Source organism: Ambystoma mexicanum, chromosome 7q, assembly GCF_040938575.1.
Source record: "Ambystoma mexicanum isolate Mex_15411 chromosome 7q, UKY_AmexF1_1, whole genome shotgun sequence".
In the NCBI taxonomy this organism is placed as follows: Eukaryota; Metazoa; Chordata; class Amphibia; order Caudata; family Ambystomatidae; genus Ambystoma; species Ambystoma mexicanum.
In genome coordinates this window covers 1,132,761,684-1,132,781,202 of record NC_090941.1, presented here as the reverse complement: position 1 = coordinate 1,132,781,202, position 19,519 = coordinate 1,132,761,684, and the positions used below count along the sequence as shown (strand labels likewise).

At 44.9% G+C, this 19,519-nt stretch overlaps 1 pseudogene; it reads right to left on the bottom strand.

The window, feature by feature from the left end:
* Positions 1-367: 367 nt before the first annotated feature.
* The window catches only part of LOC138528231 (zinc finger protein 208-like), a 262,378-nt pseudogene continuing 243,226 nt past the window's right edge, over positions 368-19,519 (bottom strand).

The following is a 19,519-nucleotide window of genomic DNA, read 5'->3' as shown; positions in this document are numbered from 1 at the left end:
GAGACGGTTTATTACCCAGCACCTTGTTGAAGAACATATTAAACAAGGTGGAGGCTAGAATTATCCAACAACCTTACCAACAGAAAAGGGATTTGTGCAATACTGCCTAAATATCAACCCCATTTCGTATTAGAGTGCTGCAACTATGTTGTTCTTCATGCAATTCTTGTATAACCAGGACTCCCCCTTCAATTGGATTGAGGACACAGTTTTATGAATTTTGGTAAAAAAGGGAGCAAGACTAGAGGTGACCCTTTCATACGAACACCATATGACACTAGGATCAGGATATTGAGCGTTAGAAACAATTTTAAAAACAGGATCAATTCATGATAAATGAAGGGAACAATATTCTTGAGATCACTCCTCCACTCTCAAAGACCCATTATTTATTGAGGGACGTAACAAGTGGGCCGCCTGAAATTATATACATTTGTCAAGTCTGTGCCTAGAGTTAGTCTGGGAGTAGTGGCCACTTTCACCTCCAATGCGGGATCTCTCATGAGCCATCATGTTTAATGTACGCCTAAAGTTATTACCACATTCTGGGCACTCATAGGGCTTCTGCCCTGTATGGATCCTTTGATGACTGCTGAAGCTTTTCTTGAGTTCTGTGGATCAATAGGGTTTCTCTCCAGTATGGATCCTAAGATGGCACTTCAGACTTGAAAGGTCACTGAAGCTTTTCTTGCACTATGTGCATTGATAGGGCTTAACCCCTGTATGGATACTCTGATGCGCGGATAGACTTGATTTACAAGTGAAGTTCTTCTCACACTCTGTACACTGGTAGGGCTTCTCTCCAGTGTGGGATCGCTTATGAGTCATCAGGTTTGATGCACGATTAAAGTGCTTACCACATTCTGTACACCCAAAGGGCTTCTCCCCAGTATGGATCCGTTGATGGCGCCTCAGAGTTGATTGGTCACTAAAGCTTTTCTTGCATTCTGTGCATTGATAGGGCTTCTCCCCAGTATGGATCCTCTGATGGTTGCTCAGGGCTGAGGGGCCACTGAAGTTTTTCTTACACTGTGTGCATTGATAGGGATTCTCTCCAGTATGGATCCTGAGATGGCACTTCAGACTTGAAAGGTCACTGTAGCTTTTCTTGCACTCTGTGCATTCATAGGGCTTAACCCCTGTATGGATACTCTGATGTGCGGATAGACTTGATTTACAGGTGAAGCTCTTCTCACACTCTGTACACTGGTAGGGTTTCAATCCAGTGTGGGATCTTGTATGAGTCATCAGGTTTGATGCACGATTAAAGCGCTTACCACATTCTGTACACCTAAAGGGTTTCTCCCCAGTATGGATCCTTTGATGGCGCCTCAGAGTTGATCGGTCACTGAAGCTTTTCTTGCATTCTGTGCACTCATAGGGCTTCTCCCCAGAATGGGTACTTTGATGGTTGCTGAGATCTATGGGAAAATTGAACGTTTTATTGCACGCTGTGCAACAATAGGGCTGTTCCCCAGTATGGATCCGTTGATGGCGCCTCAGAGTTGATTGGTCAGTGAATATTTTCTTGCATTCTGTGCATTGATAGGGCTTCTCCCCAGTATGTGTCCTTTGATGGTAACTCAGAGATGAGGGGAAACAAAAGCTTATCTTGCATTCTGTGCATTGATAGGGCTTCAGTCCTGTATGGATCCTCTGATGCTTGACCAGATCTGAAGTATAAGTGAAGCTTTTCATGCACTCTGAGCACTGGTATGGTCGCACCCCAGTATGGATCTTCTGATGCTGGTGCAGATGTGAGGTCCGAGTGAAGCTTTTATCACACTCTGTACACTGGTATGGTCGCTCCCCAGTATGGATCTTCTGGTGATTGACCAGATCCGAGCTATAAGTGAAGCTTTTCACACACTCTGAGCACTGGTATGGTCGCACCCCAGTATGGATCTTCTGATGCCTATGCAGATGTGAGCGCTTAGTGAAGCTTTTATCACACTCTGTACACTGGTATGGTCGCTCCCCAGTATGGATCGTTTGATGCTGGACCAGATCCGAGCTACAAGTAAAGCTTTTCACACACTCTGAGCAATGGTATGGTCGCTCCCCAGTATGGATCTTCTGATGCCTCTGCAGATATGAGCTCTTAGTGAAGGTTTTATCACACTCCAAACACTGGTATGGTCTCTCGCCAGAATGGATCTTTTGATGCACGTGCACATTTGAGCTCCGAGTGAAGCCTTTCTCACACGCAATGCACTTGAAAGGTCTTTCCTCTGTGTGTGTTCTCTGATGTCTTCTCAGGCGTGACGCCCAATTAAAGTGCATATCACATTCCGTGCACTCGTAGGACTTCTCCCCAGCATGTATCCTTTGATGGCTGCTCATTCTCTGTTGAAGGAAGCAGAGGGACACTTTATTATTTTATGTCATTGTACAGCCTAAAAAACAATAGATCTATCACAGAGCTGTTAATCCTCATTTTACATCCTGCTCACAATCTCACTGGGTTATCTTGTGAGAAGTAATTTAAGTCTTGACTCAGATCAATTTCAGGGGTTCAAATCAGGAGCTTGTAGCCTCTGCACAGTTCAATCCTTAATCAGTATATTATAAACCTGTGTGAGCCTTCACCAATCAGAAAAGAGAAATTGAAAGAAATGGCTTGTTGGCCGAATCCTACACAACCTTACATGTACAGTATTGAGTATAAATCTAGTCATATTTGCCCCCCATACATGAACAGATGAGACCTGGGCATGAATATCACTTTCACTGTTTAATACAGTATTTTTCTAAAAGGGGAAATTGATTGGGGACAAATAGAATGATCAATAATTAACTATCGACTATGGGACTATATTCCATCAAGAGGTTCTTAGGGAAATCTGATAGACAATGAAAGTGGAGCTCGAATGTATGATGCCATTAAGTACCAATGGTGGAATATACCCCATGACTGATAGCTGCCCAATCATAATGTTATGATGTCTATGGGGGTGGAGAGGGAAGGCATGAGGGAAATATATATAACAGCACAAATAAAGTTAACCACACCACAAGTAGAAACAAGGGAAACACCAACCAATACCCCCTGAGCGTCTCCAAGACAGTTCCCTAAGAAAACCATAGTTCCTGTGCAGTCAAATTTAGTGTGCCTGGTGTGGGCCCCAGAGCAAAAGCTTTCACAAACAACCAGTATCACGGCTCCTGTGCGGCCACATGCAGTGTGGCCGGTGGCAGGACTAGAGCCAAAGCTTTCACAAGCAAGCAGAATCACGGCTCCTGCACTGTCAGGGAAGCCATTGTTGCATGTGGCCGAGGTGCTGGGATTTGCCTGCTTCCGTCAGTTCTAATATGGCATGGGGAGGTAGAGAAAATGTTGGAAGCCTTGCCCGTGACATCACAGCTATTGATTATTAATTCCATAATCCTCTACTCTGATGTTATAGTGGGACGATATTACACAACACTATTATTATGCCTCGGGAAGATGGTGTGCTGAATGCGTGCTCTCTCCCCTCTGCTACCACTCATGTTACACTGTGTACATTCTGCTAATTAAACTACAAGTAGATATTACACATGTGCTGGTTCAATGCGTTATCTCAGAGGGCATAAATGGGTCCACAGTGCAGACCAAGTAGGAGGGTGGATACAAGGGAATTTGTGCCTCTAAGGTGAGGTGGGTGCAGTGCATAGTAGATGGGACTGGGAGCAATCAATGGATACTCATGTATTACTTTATAATACGCTAAATTGTGGTAACATACTATAGCTCATCGAACACTACAGGAAATCCTCCTCTTGGCTCTAGATTTGCCAATTGATGGATGTGCATGTTGCATGCATTAAATAAGATAATTTTGGGTATTATATGTTTCCCTTCCCCGCCATTTCCCTCTTCTATGTCACCATCACTTGCGGAATAACCTTTCTCCCAACTCACCAAAATCATTCAGCAGTTGTGCAATACTCGCTGCCGCTAATTACAGGTCATCGCCTCGTTTTGCTCAAAATATATCCAACACATCTTTTTCTATTTGGAACTTTTAAAGTTCTATATTGAGTGCAATGAAGGATCGAAATATAAAAGACACACTAGCTAGTCTTGTATAATAAGAGTCCAATAATACTTAATTCTTGAGTGCTTTACCTCATACATTATATAAACTTGGAACATGTTACAGTTAGAATTATTCACCAAATACGGCTCAAACAGTTACAAACTAAAACACAGACAACTAAGACCAGTACGTGTTTGGCACATGTGTTCCCAAGGCGAAAGAAAAGCAAACGGAACAGACAAGACAAAAAGAAAACAAGATAATTCTGAGAAGATGCTTGGAGCCCACTACATTTTCACATATTGCATCAAAGAAATGTAGATTAACTCTCTGACCTGCGCCTTACTATCAATCCAATGCACAGAGATTCATCAAACACGGCTGTAAGCAAACACACCCAAAAATGGAGAATAGCTTTGATCAGGGCCCCCAGAAAATATTTTGACATTGGAGTAGATTAGTAATTTTTTGTAAAGTTTGGAGTTAAATAGGAATCCCGGTTCCTCAAGGATTTGTTTATTACAGACAAGAACACATATATTTTAAGCACTATAAAGGATAACATTTTGTAATTAGCTCTTCATTGTACCTCGCAAGTCATGGAAGCTAAAAGATGTATTTTTACATAAATGTTTGTCTTCAGATTTGAAAGGAATTGGACGGAATAATGGCATCTGGCTGGTCGATCATCTGTATGATAACACAGAAGATGCTGTGGCAGGGATATCCCCTCCCATCATGATGGACACTAGGCTCTGTGTGGAAAGGCTGCACCTCTGGCACCATCTCCATGACTAGGGACTGCAGGCAACAAATGGGCGACTGGGTGGGGACATTCCAGGTAGGGTTACTTTCTCCTCTACAATGGGTAGGGCAACGATCGACTATTTCTGTGTGCCAGTTGAGCACTGGGCCCTCATAAACGGGTTTGGTGGACAAAATCTGTAGCAACCATTTTCCCATCAAGCTTGAGATTGAGTCAGCTCCAAAAGTGGTCATGTTGAGTCAACTCTATCCCCTGGAAGTGTCCGTAGATACCTCCTGGCATTGGCTCAAAAGGAGGGAGACCAAGAAGGTGATCTACTAAGAAAGCCGGTCCAATCAAGCTCATGCGAACTTGAGCATTTGCTGTCAGGGAATTTGGATAGTGATATTATCCCGGAGGAGTTTGGAGCTATGCTGACCCAGCTCTCCCGGGTGTTTTCTTGCACCCCAGGTAAACGTGGAGGACAGAGAAAAGGGGTGGTTTGAACCCTCTTTCCACTCGGAGCAATGCAGGAACTCCTAAAACTGCCATTATAAGTGCTAGGTCCCATTATAAGAAAGCTCTGGCCACTAAAAAAAGGGCAATTGAGTAAGAAGCATTGGAAGCCTGGGTGGTAACCGCAAGGGATAACGATTCCAGAATGTTCAGGGAGATTGCCCAGAGGGGCCCCTATTATAAATGTAACATGGACACCCCGATTAATAGTGTATCGGATAAGGCCTGGATGGACCACTTTTCAACCTTATTCAGTGCGGGGAGAGGGGCTGATGATGATGGGCAAGCGATCAGGGGCAGTACAGGACGTAGTGAAGGGACAGGCACCGAGGCATGTATTGTTTTCTCAGTGGATGTAATAAAGAAGGCTCTAGGTTGCCAGCGGTGTAACCGAGCTCCGGGTCTGCATAATTTTGCAGCTGATTTATTTGTTGTGGCCCGGACCTCTGGGCCCCAGTACTAACGAAAGGGTTTAATGCAATATGTACGGGTGGGGCCGCCCACCGATCATGGTCCATGGCTGTTATCCAGTCAATATATAAGAAGGGATCTCAGGCTTCCCCTGCTTAAAATATTAGGTTGTGCCATTCTGTCTTGACTAGATCACTGGATTCTGAGTAGTGGGGTCCTCTCTCCGGTCCTGCTAGGGTTTCGGCCAGGGTTGGGCACAGCCAATCAGGTACGCAACTCTATTTGGTGATGGCACATTTACTTTATCTGAAGGGGGAGCCCATGGATCTGAGCAAGTCAACCGTGCATTTTCCTGTGGTGCTGCTCTGCTGGTAATTGTGGTCTGTGTGGGTGACAAGGGGGATTGAAGGGATGAATGATGGGTGATGAAGATTTGAAGTGCAATGACACAGTATGAACATCATTCGAGACCCCCCTGGCCCGATAACTGTGAAAGGGTGGGGAGGATGTGGATGTGTGTGTGAGTGAGTGAGTGAGTGAGTGAGTGAGTGAGTGAGTGAGTGAGTGAGTGAGTGAGTGAGTGAGTGAGTGAGTGAGAGAGAGAGAGAGAGAGAGAGAGAGAAATGGAAAACAGAAGCTAAGGCCTATACTACAGAGATGTCCATTGCCACCTCCAACTATTTCCCTGGAAAAGGATAGAGTTGGGGAAATGTTTGACAATATTTAGTACAGTCTGCTAAAGCCTAAATATACTTAGCGGATGTGTGGCTATATTCCACTTCCATATAACCTCACATTAGGTTTCATCGGCTTCCCCAAAGTCTAGTCATCCTACAAACTGGATTGTGGGCTGAGATAAACACAACACTATATTTTTAAAAAGGAGAATATTATGATATGACTATGTGTCCGCCCTGCACCTGATTTGCTAAAGCATTTGAAAGACATCTGCTTGATTGCATTCCTCTCTTCTCTGGTAGATGCCGTGTGGTGCAGATCCATCCAGGAACCACTTCTGTGAACACAAGTCAGATTCAAACCCCTCACTTGCATGTGAGAGAGCTGAGTTCTGAGGGCAGGTGTGGTGTGTCAACTGAACTCCTCACCTTGGCATGTGGAGGAAGCGAGCCAACAGGGACTGAGCTGGTCAAGCGGCTACCCCATTTTACCCACCCCTAGAGTGGATGAGGTGGAATCGCGCTGGTTCACTGTTCCTCCAGAGACGCAGAAAGATAGCCCAAGTGGCAAACCTTTGGGATTATGGCTTTAAGGATTTCAACTCCCAGAAAGATTTGCTGCAATCCGGGGATTGGATCAACAAACATTTAACAGTTGGAGATATTCTGAAATTGCCAGGAAAGAATACTCAGAGCCTACCTGAGCGAGAGCAAGGGAAGGAAAGGTTGTTTCCTTGTGTGTCAGTGCTTATATTGCAGCACAATCTTCGTGATGCAGGAGAGACAGGGGAAAAATTCAGAGTCCTCTACCATGCTATCAGTAATTCCAAGAGGAATCACAACATCATGTCACCATGATTGTGGCGACATTACTACAATAGCGCCGGAGCGCGGTACGAAAATAACAACCTCCATTACAGCGCCCAAGCAGAGCAAGGGTTGCAAGGGTGTCCCCGCTCTCCTTGGACACAGTAAAAGGGGGCGTGGGTTGCAGGGGTGTCCCTCGCTTACCATTACGGTAAGTGGGGAAAATATATTTAAACAAGGACACTCCAGCATCAGCACTGCCCCATGTAAGTGGGAGGAGCTAATGCCGCAGGGGAACAAGCATGTCGGTGGAGTGTCGGCACAGGAGTGTGCCACAGTAAATGTAAGTGGGGGGTGGTAGATTGCAGGCCGGGGCAGGCGCAGGCGAGCAGAAGTAATCTATCTGATCACTGTGCCGTGCCGTAATTTCATTTGACATTTTCGTCTGCACAATTACGGGCGGTGCAGTAATCACACAGATTCATTCCAAGATGATGCTGTACAACACTGCCTTTAAAACCTTATGGGCCATCATTAACGTCAACAGAGGTCCTCTGGTCTTCACTCAATACCAGGCCTTTACTAAAATACAATAATGAGAGGAACTAAGGAAAAAAGAGTTCTAACAAGCATGGGAGTAACCTTTCAGAAACAGCCCTAAACATGAAAGACTATACAAGGGATGGGCTGGGAATGTGCAGTAGGAGAGGAACTCCCACAGGAAGCAAATGTGCCAGTTAATGCTTGCTTAAGACAAGGAGCAATTCCTGGGGTGAGAAAAACTGGAAAGAGTACTACTTGAAAGAAAGGCTGAGCAAACAAGGAGGAAGATGGGTGAAACCAGGTTGGGACCTGTTAAGACCTGGAAAGAGTGTGGCTGACCAGGGTGATTGCATAACACCACTCAAGCTCCTGGGGAGACTGGAAGGGCTGAGCCTAAGGCTTTACACCAGCACTTGTTAAAGTTAACAATCTTGGCATTGAAAGCAAGTTAAATCCCGTAATGGCATCGCTTAGAGGCTTTGAAAAAAGATATAGGGCATTTATGTTATCACTAGATATAATATTATACAGCCCGCGGTAGCGGCCATGTTGTTATGGTTAAGTTGCTCAACCCATAGGAAGACCACTTTTTGGGCTTACAACTTCGCGACCCCTGGACAAATTGTCATCAAACTTTGCACGTATATGGCCCACTCTGAATTTTTCTGGGAAGTTGGGTGATGTTTCGTCAAGGGGGGCAAAGTTATAGAGGGGGTCCCAAAACATTTTTTTTCTATAGACTGAAAGGACATAAAATGTGCGCACACATAGAGGGCAAACCGTTGAACGTATTTTCACCAAATTTGCAAGGGGGGGCAGTGCTTTAAGGTTGGCAATGGACGGACATGAGAGGGGAAGAGCACCCTAGGGTGTGTAGAGTGCAGGGTTGCTGGGGGGGGCAGCACTCTAAGGTCGGTATTTCCATCTACTTCTTTATCGGATGCCCTATTTACAACATTTGTAACATACCATTTTTTTGGGTGTCATATTTGGGGGTGGGGCGCACCAACAATGCTTCCCGCCTGTGGTGCAATCCGGTGTAAAACCGGCCCGGGACATGCTACCTTTTGCCTTTGTAATCACACTGGTTCCTTAGCGAGTGCAGTAAGATATTGCGACATGAAATGATTTCCTTAGCATCACACATTTACAATATGGACAATCTATGCAGCTATCCACATATAATTGATTCTCGGGTAGCTCCAATAGCTTCAGTGGTGAGTGTAGGCAGACTCAGTTGGGAATGGGGAGTGGATTGCAGCTGATATGAGGATATTTGCATTGGGTGTACAATGCTGTGCATGGGAAGCCACCACTGCCTTGAGGGCATGGCCGGGAGCCTTTCACCGAAGAGTATGCACAATGGTTGCAAGTAGGTTTCACACTGTTACCTTGTGTGTGTGGTTTCTGCACAGTGTACATATTGTTGTTTGCATGGGTGTGGTGATTGTTAGCATGTCCTACAGTTTTTGGTCCATGCCTGGAGGTGATGGAGTCAATAGTCCTGCAGTGAGTCCACTGGGTTAAGGGTTGCAATACTGTCTGTATAGACGTGGATAGGGTTCCAGTGGATGGTTCATGTGTTTGGGTTGTGCCCATTGGTCAGATCATTGAGTACTTCACTGTATTATGATGTATTGGTTGTCAGTACTTAATACAGTCGTGGTTGCAGGGGCAATGCTCTGAAGATGTTGTGCTTTGATTGGAAGAAGTACAATAGTATGTGAACGGAAGTGGGTAGGGGTGTCGGAGGCTGTGTTATGTTTGTGGGTTCTGGTAACTGGCTAGATGTTTGCAAGCGTGTGTGTATTATATTGCAGGGGTTCAGTTGGGGTGCCGGTGGCTGTTTTACGTTTGTGAGTTGTGCTAACTGGCCAGATATTCGCATGCATGGCTGCATTACGTGGCAGTGGTTGTGGCCTAGCTGAATGCTGTAGAGGAAAGTAGCCTACTGCCTTGTTTGAAGGGCACTACCCTCCGAACTGCTGCCTTGTGTTTCTATTTGTGGTGTCGTCACATGGAGGTGGCTCTTTTTTGTTCAATGACATATCCAGAACAGGTGGTTTTCTTCAATGACAGTCAGAAACAGGAAATTCAAAAAGGTACTGTATTTGCAGACGCCCCTTTCTCATTTGTTCTTACAGTACTTTCTTTAGGGTTCAGTCGCATCTTGTGATGGATATACAAAGGGGAAGAAGCAGGCTTGAAACACAGCTATCATTTCTGTACATCAAGATAACCAGTTTAGGTTATGAGCAGTTTCTGATGACACTGCTTCTCTTTGGGTTACTTTATATTCCCTCTATATGCCACAGACTTGTATGCATTGCGCTGTCTTTATGATTTGTTTGTAGCAGTGCAAGTGTGTAGTAAGTGGTGCATTATGAGCTAGTCATTACATTTTGCATAGTATGTAAAAGTCTGATACAGAAGGATTCACCATTTTACTATATTGTACCTCTATGGTGCATGCTGCGGCCAATGCTATGTTTCTGAATGAGTAGGTTGCTGTACTAGAATGAACACTGCCATGGAATGTTGCAGTATGCAGTTCATAAAACACCTCGCAATCACCCCTCATTTATTTTTGCCAACATGATACTCACAACCCCTTGTTGGGACTTTTCATGAAAAGTAACTTCACATGATATGATATGATAGTTTATTTATATAGCGGCTATACACAATGTGTTTCAAAGCGCTTCAAGGCAAGGGAGGGAACAAGGGAAAATACAATGACATTCTTACAGGCCATGAACAGTAAGGATGTGAAATTAACTATCGTACTTGGGCTGACGACATTTCAGGTAGTGCAAGAGCTAAGACAAAGATAAGGAAGGGAGGGGGAGAGTGGGAAGGAAATGGAAACAGACAGGCGACTACCGTACTAGGCCTGATGACATTTCTGGTAGAGCCGGATAAAAACAAAAGGTGAGGGAGAGGGGTGCAGAAAGGGAGGGGAGGAACAAAACAAGCGACTATCATACTAGGCCTGATGACATTTCAGATAGTGCTTGAGGGGGGTGGGGAGGAAAAAACCAGTAAGGGGAGGGGGGAGGAGACAGACGAGGTTGCTATTGTACTAGGTCCAGGGACAAATCTGATAGAGTAAGTGCATAGAAGAAAGTAAGGGGAGGAGACAGGAAAAGAGGAGAGAACAGAGAGTTAGCAGTCAAAAGAGTGGAGAAGCAAGAGGGGAGAGTGAATACAATTGCAGAAGTCAGTAGTAACACATAATGTTGCAAGCCAGGATACAAGATGAAGAAGGGCCCCCATGCGTACAAGATGCAAATGCAAAGAAAGTCCAGCATGAGAGTTGAGAAAGGGTGACGCACCGTGAATGAATGAAGTCCATAAAAGTCAAATCCAGCATTGGCCACAAGAAGGTGATGGTGAAACCAGAATTTATTAGGACAGACTCCTGCAGAAGTAGGCATGAGAGTGGTGAGGGGGGAGCAGGGTAGAAGAATCAAGCAAAACAGGAAACACCGGTGTGCGACAATGGTGGGGGCACAAGGGAACATCACAGGGGGACCAGATCGGGTGGGGATGGCCTGTGAGGACAGAGGGAGTAACACATGTCGGTGCATGCTTACCTGCTGTCACTGATGACATGTGATGTCATCAGTGATATCATCAAATATATCTGTGATGTCATCTTTGATGTCATGGGTGTTAGCCTTAGTAGTACATGGTGGTGGCACAAGTTATGGTTGCTTAACTTACCATAACTGGGGAATTACTGGGGTTGTTCGGTTTTACTTGTAATAACCATAATATGGATAGGTTGTTATTAGTGCAAAAGTCCCTTTCAAGAAGTTTTTGCACTAAAGGTGATAGTTTTTTTTAGGACAACTGAACCATAAAGTCCCTTTAACAATGTTTTTTCACTGAATCTTATATAAACAGAATGTACTCTATATTTGTATATGATGTTGAAGTGACAATGGGGCATACAGATAATTGGCAAAGAGAGATGAAGGGGGATATTGGCAGCCAATCGTTGTCTTGCCAAACGTAACCCCTATACAATATTTCCAAATTAGGCAAATCTATATCTGCCAGGGTGCGTATTATACAAGGATTTTATTATATTAAAATCATGAAAGCCATGGATAATTCATTAAATATTATATAGAAGGAGACACAGCAGGAGAAGTGAGATTTTGATATATCTTTATGGATAAAAAGGTGGCTTTTTTGGATGAGATCTGAATTATCCAAGGATCCATAGGAAACCGAGTAAGTTTCTTCGAGTGCGTTTTATTCATAAAATGAGGCTCTCCTGTCCAGGCTGTGAACTAATACCTGAACACTCACACAGCCTCCTATGCATCCAGATAGGAAACTTGCTAGGTTCTATGTTGTCCTGGAAACCAAATAACATGTTATGCTTGTGTTGTACTTAAACATGGCAACAAGATAAACAAATAGATATATGAAGTGCTGCACCTGACCAAAAATGTTTATGTTGATGGTTAGCCTCAACAGAACATGTTTACCTCAACTTATACTTGTTACCGTTGACCATTAGTCACACCCATAACACGTGTATGTCCGACCATGGAGGCTCGTGGTCCACCTGGCCCTGTGCTCCACTGTTCCTTGAGGTCACCTGCTGTGTACTGGCTCTCCTGCAGGACCCGCCACAGCTGCCTCCTCACACACAGCAGTCTCTGCTGGTCTCTGTGCTGCTTGCCTCCTCCCTTCTTATGCACCTGCAACCCCTTGACAGGTTGCAGGTGTGAGTTCCAAATTGTAATACACTGGTTGCAATTAGAGGGGAATGTGGGACATGCCTGACCTTCACAATACTCTGCCGGCCTCTTCCTCACCTCAGTACTAGAGTAGTGAAATGACGTACTAGTGTTCATTACTCCTAGTCACCTCTCCCTTGTCCCAGCACTATAGTGGGTTGAATGAGGAGAAATGATGAGAGATGTTTTGCAATAACCCATAAAGGCTGGGGGAAAGTTAGGTTGGTTCCCATAAGGGGATACCATGTCTTGACTGAGAATACCCTCTTCCCAATCCCCAAGGACCCTCCACCCAGGTGATCCTCCCTCGCTTTTCCACCCCCAGGGTTCGGATCCAAAAAGCAATGGCCTTTCCCTGGCCACATGGCGAGAGCATCCAGGGGGCGTAGGCGTGAGAATACCCTTAGATGTATCACACTCTTCAGCCTCTTCATCAATGTTTTATACATAATTTCTTGACAGAAAATCTGCAGTTACATTGTCTTTGCCAGATACACATTCAATTTCAAAGTCATGGCCCTGTACCACAGTCACCCAATTGATTATTGTTATTTAGTGTACAGAAAAAGAAGCATTACACACATGTCCATGTAAAACAGTAAGCATAGTAAAAAAACGGTATTCATTGTACAAAGTCACAAGACATAAATACAGTTCACAAAACACAAAAGACATGTCAGTAAAAGGAAAAGGCAACTTTACAAAGTTCATCACAGTAATTACCAAACGATCATTAGTTTCGATAATAAGTTCCACGAGAGCAGTGATAAAATATCACCTAAAGGCTTCTTCACGTACGGCAGTAAGAGCCAAGCAATGCACAATGACATGTTTCAAGGTTTCACGGGTAAATCTACAGCAACAACACAAACGATCTTTAGACGACACAGAAGACCAAGCATCTAAATCCTAGAACATAATTTGTTAGCAGCAAATTTTATTCCATAGATAGTGTGAGAAACCTGAAGGTGTCTTCCTAACTAGTCCCCGGGGATCTATCATCCAGGTGGCCAGGACACGGCCATTGCTATTGGATCCAGTTCCTGGGGGTGGACCAGTGAGGGAGGATCCCCAGGATGGTGGGTCCTCGGGGAGTGGAAGTGGGACACTGATTGGTGCGACACAGTATCCCCCTTCTTTCAACACCTTTCCCCATCCTACCACGTAGAATAGTCAGAAACGCTGCTCCCCTTTTCTGACAAAGAGTAGGCCATATTTCACAAACATTCTGCTGCAGCCACAACAAGATTTTTAATAAGCTTAGAGTAAAAGTCAATTTTTACCATGTCAACAGTCCTAAAATCTAGAAAAACTCTGAAATGTACTGCCCATTCAAGGGATGCAGCTCCTTGACCTTGGATGTGTGTCTCAGGCACAAATAATGCAGCCGGTCCTCAACTATTGGCGCCAGCCCTAACGGCGGCGCCCCTTGTTTGTCGACAAGCACCTCCCCCATCACCAGCAGTCAAAAGGTAGGACCCCCAGGTGATCCCTTAGGCATCCTATCTAGCTTCATTGGCAAGCCTCTAAACATGGAAGGCCGCAACAGGAACATTCTCCTTTATTCCATGGTAGAAAACTTAGCAGTTACCCCAGACAATAGCCGGGAAGAAACCATGGTTGGGTGAAAGGGGGGAGCAGTTGGCTGCAATCTCACAAAAACAGGTTCCATAGACATTTGAATACCAGAGGCCCTTACACTCTCCTTACCTAATACCAAAGTCTGAGCCAAAGGCTCACCTTCCTCCGGTGAAAAGGGAAGCAGGGCCTCCTCATCAGACTCAATTGAGCAGGTGCAGAGGGAAGAAACATTTAACCCTTCAACGGCTGCTACTGCCATTTTCAGTTTAAGATAAGCCGTAATCAAAGATTTTCTGTTCACATCAGGGTCAGTAGTAGAAGACTGACCAGCGACCACCTCCCAACTCTGACTCTGATAGTAAGCCTTACCTTTCTTGCGCTTACCCACCACCTTAGGAACGGATACATGTACCAAGGAATTTAAAAGCGCTGAAGAGCCTTTAGGAGAATCAAAGTCATTGGAGAAGACTTTGTCTGATGTTTAATTGATCGTCAGAATTTAAGAGAACCGTTATTATTTAAAGGGGGCATTAGGCTAGATCATTTAGCATTCTTGGCTTTCTTTTTCCTTTTGCTACCAGTTTCAACAGACACTAGTGACTCACCAACAGAGAGGTTTGGGCGGCAAAAGAGACCACGTTAGAAACAATCAGAGAACATCACAACCTTGTTCCATAGTATCCAATATCCTTGACAGAACAGGAAAGGAAAAAGCATCGACCACTGGCTCCTCCTGAGCAGGACGGTCATGTTTCGTTGTTGTACGATCTTTGAGGTCATAGTTCAGCATCACATTAGAAAAGGGTGATGAACAGCGTCCTAAGGTAGGGCCAGGCTGATTAAAAAATATATGGGCATCGGAAGAAACAATCAGCACCAAAATTGACACATCAGAGACAAAGTTTGTACCCATACGGTCTAATGGATCCCCCAGATCCACATGGGTTAGTAGTGAGAATGACCTATAAGCACTCTTCAACCTGGTAGTATTTCCAGCAGTCACAGACACCCTGCGTGGGGTACCCACATGAGGGAAGTTTGCAGCAGGCAAAGGCTGGCCCCCAGTAGACATATTGCCCCACTCTCCACATCATTCAAACATTCAATTTGAGGGTAATTAGCTTTTCTGAGCTCAAAGCGCCATCCCCCACAGGTGCCCCCAACAGCACTGAATTACACCCCTTTAGTTTGCTGCTGCACAGACCATGCATAACATACAGCAAGCAGCAAGCAGAAATAGAGCAGCACCCTATTTAGTAGTCACCGAGCACTGTATCTTCAGCCAACTAAGCCTGTAAACCAGGCTGGTATCAAAATTGCAAGGTGTGTACGCAGATCAGCGTCCATCAATGTCCTCTGGCGGACCACAGCAGACAACTTCAATGCTCCACTTGACTATGCCCCGTACCACGGTGGAGTGAGTTTAGAATAGTAGAAATCCTCCAGCAGACCACTTCAACGCTCCATTTGACCATTCCGCGTACCAGGGTGGAGTGAATTTAAGAGGAAGATGCAAGTAGCTCACACAGGCAAGGGGTCTAGACACTCCATCTAAACATTTGGATCTGTGTTAGGAAATATTTCTCTTTACTGCACCTTTCTGTCCATCTTTATGTAACCCCCAAACGTTTTGCTTTTATTTTTGAATCTTACCTATACTTGTTGCAGTACAATGAAGCCTTAAGCTTCACTGCACTGGCCTTTGCTCATATATTATGGGGAAACTGATATGTCCTTCAGGCTGTCAGTACGGGGAACATTGTTTCCCTTAGTTGTGTTACTATATTACTACCTTTGGTTACTTTTGCATCACTTGTGGTAACTTTTTATGATTGTGCACAGCAGCTTACACTGCAGTACAAAGGGATGCATTTTTGTTTTACCCTAGACTAACACTCAGAGGATGTGTGGTTACTCTAGGCATGCTAAAAGGATAAGCTGGTGGCAGCAGTGACTTTTTCCCACTTTTTGGGGATTTTCATTTTAGCTTTACCGCATTTACCGTGTTTGGCTACTGGTAAAACATGGCCGTGACACAAGATTTCTCACCTGTTCTTTGGCCATCTTGTCTTTGAGCCTTCTTCCTGGCCTTAGAGGCCAGGAAATTCCTTATAAGGACTTCCAGTGCATGGGAATGCAGGATCTGTTGGTGGGCTACTGGAGGGCTGTGTGTGTTTGCTGGCAGGATGTGGGCTGGGTCTGTCTGACTCCAATCCACAAACTGGTTTCAGTGTGTCTGAGTGGTATGCATGAATGTTCCCGCCCGTGGTCCTGATTGGACCACTGCTGGGGTGTGTGTGGCTAGTCCTGCTATTGGCTATGTGAGTTTCAGCTCTTACCTGGCTTTTAGGATAAGAAGAGGACCCCTAAACCCACTCTTCAGAGATCCTGGAGAAAACTGATGGAGGCCTGGCAACCAACTTCTGCTGCTGTCCTGGAGGAGCCCTGTCCTGCTCTTGATCTTTAGTAGTCCTGCCAAGGAGTTATGACCCTTGGAGGGGAGGGACCATCCATTCCCGACGTCTGCTCGGTGCCCTGCCAAAGGAAGCCTTTGAAAGTGCCCTGAACCATCCTGTGGTTGACCAGCTTCGTTTTTGGGCTACCGTGCTGCCTTAGTCACCGTACTGAGTTTTGGCCTGGAACTTGGGGGGGATCCTCAGCTGGATCTGCAAGACTACCTCCTGCGAAATGTTGGCATCTTAGCATTAAGGGGACCCGATATAGAAGGGAAAGTCTGACTGCGGCTGCGGAGTCATTTTTTGTCGCTGTACATGGTGACCACTGTCTGAAAATTGCTTACCTGGCCAGAATCCAGTCCTGAGCGGGGTGCTGCATCGAGTTTTTCTGCATTCTTCGACCAAGAATTCAAGTCTGCATTCTTACTTGCAACAGTAAACGACACCAACTGGAGATCAGCTCGAATCTGCAACCACTGGGACTCGAAGACTGAGGGTTTCATTGTGAAAAGCAACGCCAGACACTCTTCCTTTGTTCTGCCAAGTCTGGGGAAGAAATGGAGTAAGGGGAGTAAGTTACAGAGTTTCTAACCTACTCCTATACTCCCATTATAAGTCTATGGGCTTATAATAAGTATTTCACTTTTAGCTTTGCCATTGCTTTCTTGTGCAAGACATCTGACTGTAGGGGCTACTTTTGGGCATAAGTCTAACTTGAACCCTAACCATATGAACCCTTCACTGGACCCCAAAAACCCTACCTGCATTTTTTCCTGCATCCTAAATTCTGTGGAATTGTATCCTGAACTATTGGGCACAAGGCCCCAGGCAACATAGCGCTAGACAATTGTAGATAGGGATCACCTCTGTGTAACTTGGATAATACTTGTCTAACCTTTCCTTTGCAAGAGTTTATGATTGGTATTATGCCCTATAACAAAGTGAATGTATATATGTATTTAGTTTGGTAGTGTTGTGTGATACGTCTACCTGCTAGTGGTCATTTGTATATTGTGTGTTTTGGCCATAAATAAATAACTGTATTTGTATACATCCAGCCTAGGTGTAATCTGTGATTCCCATTGTGGGACCTCATTGTGGACCCTTTACAAGCTCACCCCCTCTGATGAAATTAGCCTAGACCGCTTGTCACTGCTACCTAAACTTGTTTGGCTACAGTTTCCCAGAGTTGTTCCTGACAATATAGGTTGGCCTTCTATACATCTGTCCACTAGGCCAGAGTATAGAAAATCAGTCCTAGCAATGTGAATACTAATACAAGTGGTGTATGATTATTAAGTATGATACATCTTTGCCGTGCAAAAGTCTAAATTTTTGTATTGCCCAAACCACTGACATGCCTCCTTCTTAATAACCGAATACCTAACCTCAGCTTCCTTAAGAGACCTTGGGCCTCATTACGGCTTTGGCGGTAGCCATGCCGCTATTGGCGGCATGGCTGCCTCCAAAACCGGGCCCGGGTTACCTGACTGGGGAATTACCGGGCCATTCCGAGTTTGGAGGGCCTGGTAATTCCTCCCTCAGGGAACGCCGACCCAGACCTTCCCCATTCCCATTCGAGCCCCCATAGGGCTCAATGGGAATGGGTGCAGGGAGCTAACAACAGGCCGATTACGGCCGGCCCGTTGTTTGCTCCCTGCTCCCTATGTGGGACCTGGTAAGGACGCCTGGTCCTTACCGGGTCCCGCGAGGGGACCTCGTAATCTTGCGGAGTGGGTTTAACGGGTCCGCCTCCATTAGGAGGAGCCCGTTAACCCATTCCGCAAAGGTTATAATGAGGTCCCTTGAAGCCATCAGTCATCACAATAGTTTCCTTGGATGTGTCAAATGGGACTGGAATTGGGGCAATGGAAATTGCCTGTTGGATGCTTGAAAATTCTTTATCACAAGCTTGTGACCATTCAAATGTATTCCCTTTTACATAGCACAGCGAGTAGAGCGCTCGCTTTGACATCTGTGCAGAGCCTGTTGATGCAGGTTCGAATCACGGCTGGGCCAAACTCAGCCTTTCATCCCCCCCCGGGTCGATAAATGAGCACCACACACGTGGGTAATAATAAGCAGCGCTCAGATGCCTGAGGGTTAGTAGCGCTATATAAATGCTAAATTATTATTATTATACACAGAGCATTAATGTGTATACACCTGTCAGAAAAACCTCTAACAAATATCGAGTAATATTCGACAACACCGAAAAAGACATGACCTCATGTTTGCTTTTGTCGGTGCTATTTGCAAAATGGCCTTGACTAAACCTTCTCTGGGTGCCACCCCTTTATCAGATAGTCTATGTCCCAAATAGTAAATCTGGGGAACTATATAACCTGCATTATACAGTTTATTTAAAACCAATTTAAACTTGATATCATTATCTTCCACCGATGACCCCATTAATAAATATCATGTTGATAGTAAAAAAACACAATTGACATCACCCAACAAACCATTCATAGCACTTTGGAAAAAGATAGCTGCAGAAATAATACCAACTGGCATCCTCTGAAAGTACCTGTATGCGGTACATACGCAGTACGATCTCTAGATTCTTGATGGTGCTTGATTTGATGGTATGCTGGTGCCAACTCCAGGGTGGAAAATACCTTGGCACCAGCAGTGAAACTAATGAGTTCACCAATATTTGGGAGCGGAAACCAGTCAAGAATCAAATTCTTATTGAGTGCTCTTAAGTCGACACATAATTGTGGACGACCATTAGATTTTCTAACTACCACCACAGGAGAGCATCATTCTGCTACCTCAACCATTCTATTCTGTCTTCATCTACTATTCTTGTAATTTCTTTTGACACCTCTTCCCTCAAGGCAAGCGGTACACATCTCAATTCGGCAATCACTGGTACGGCATCTTTCTTTAATCTAATTTTATGACACCTCCCTTTGAGAGAACCAAGCTTTTGTCTGAAAACATCTGAACTATTGTGCTCATGACAGCGTGGCAACATTACCTGGTATTTTTGGATCAA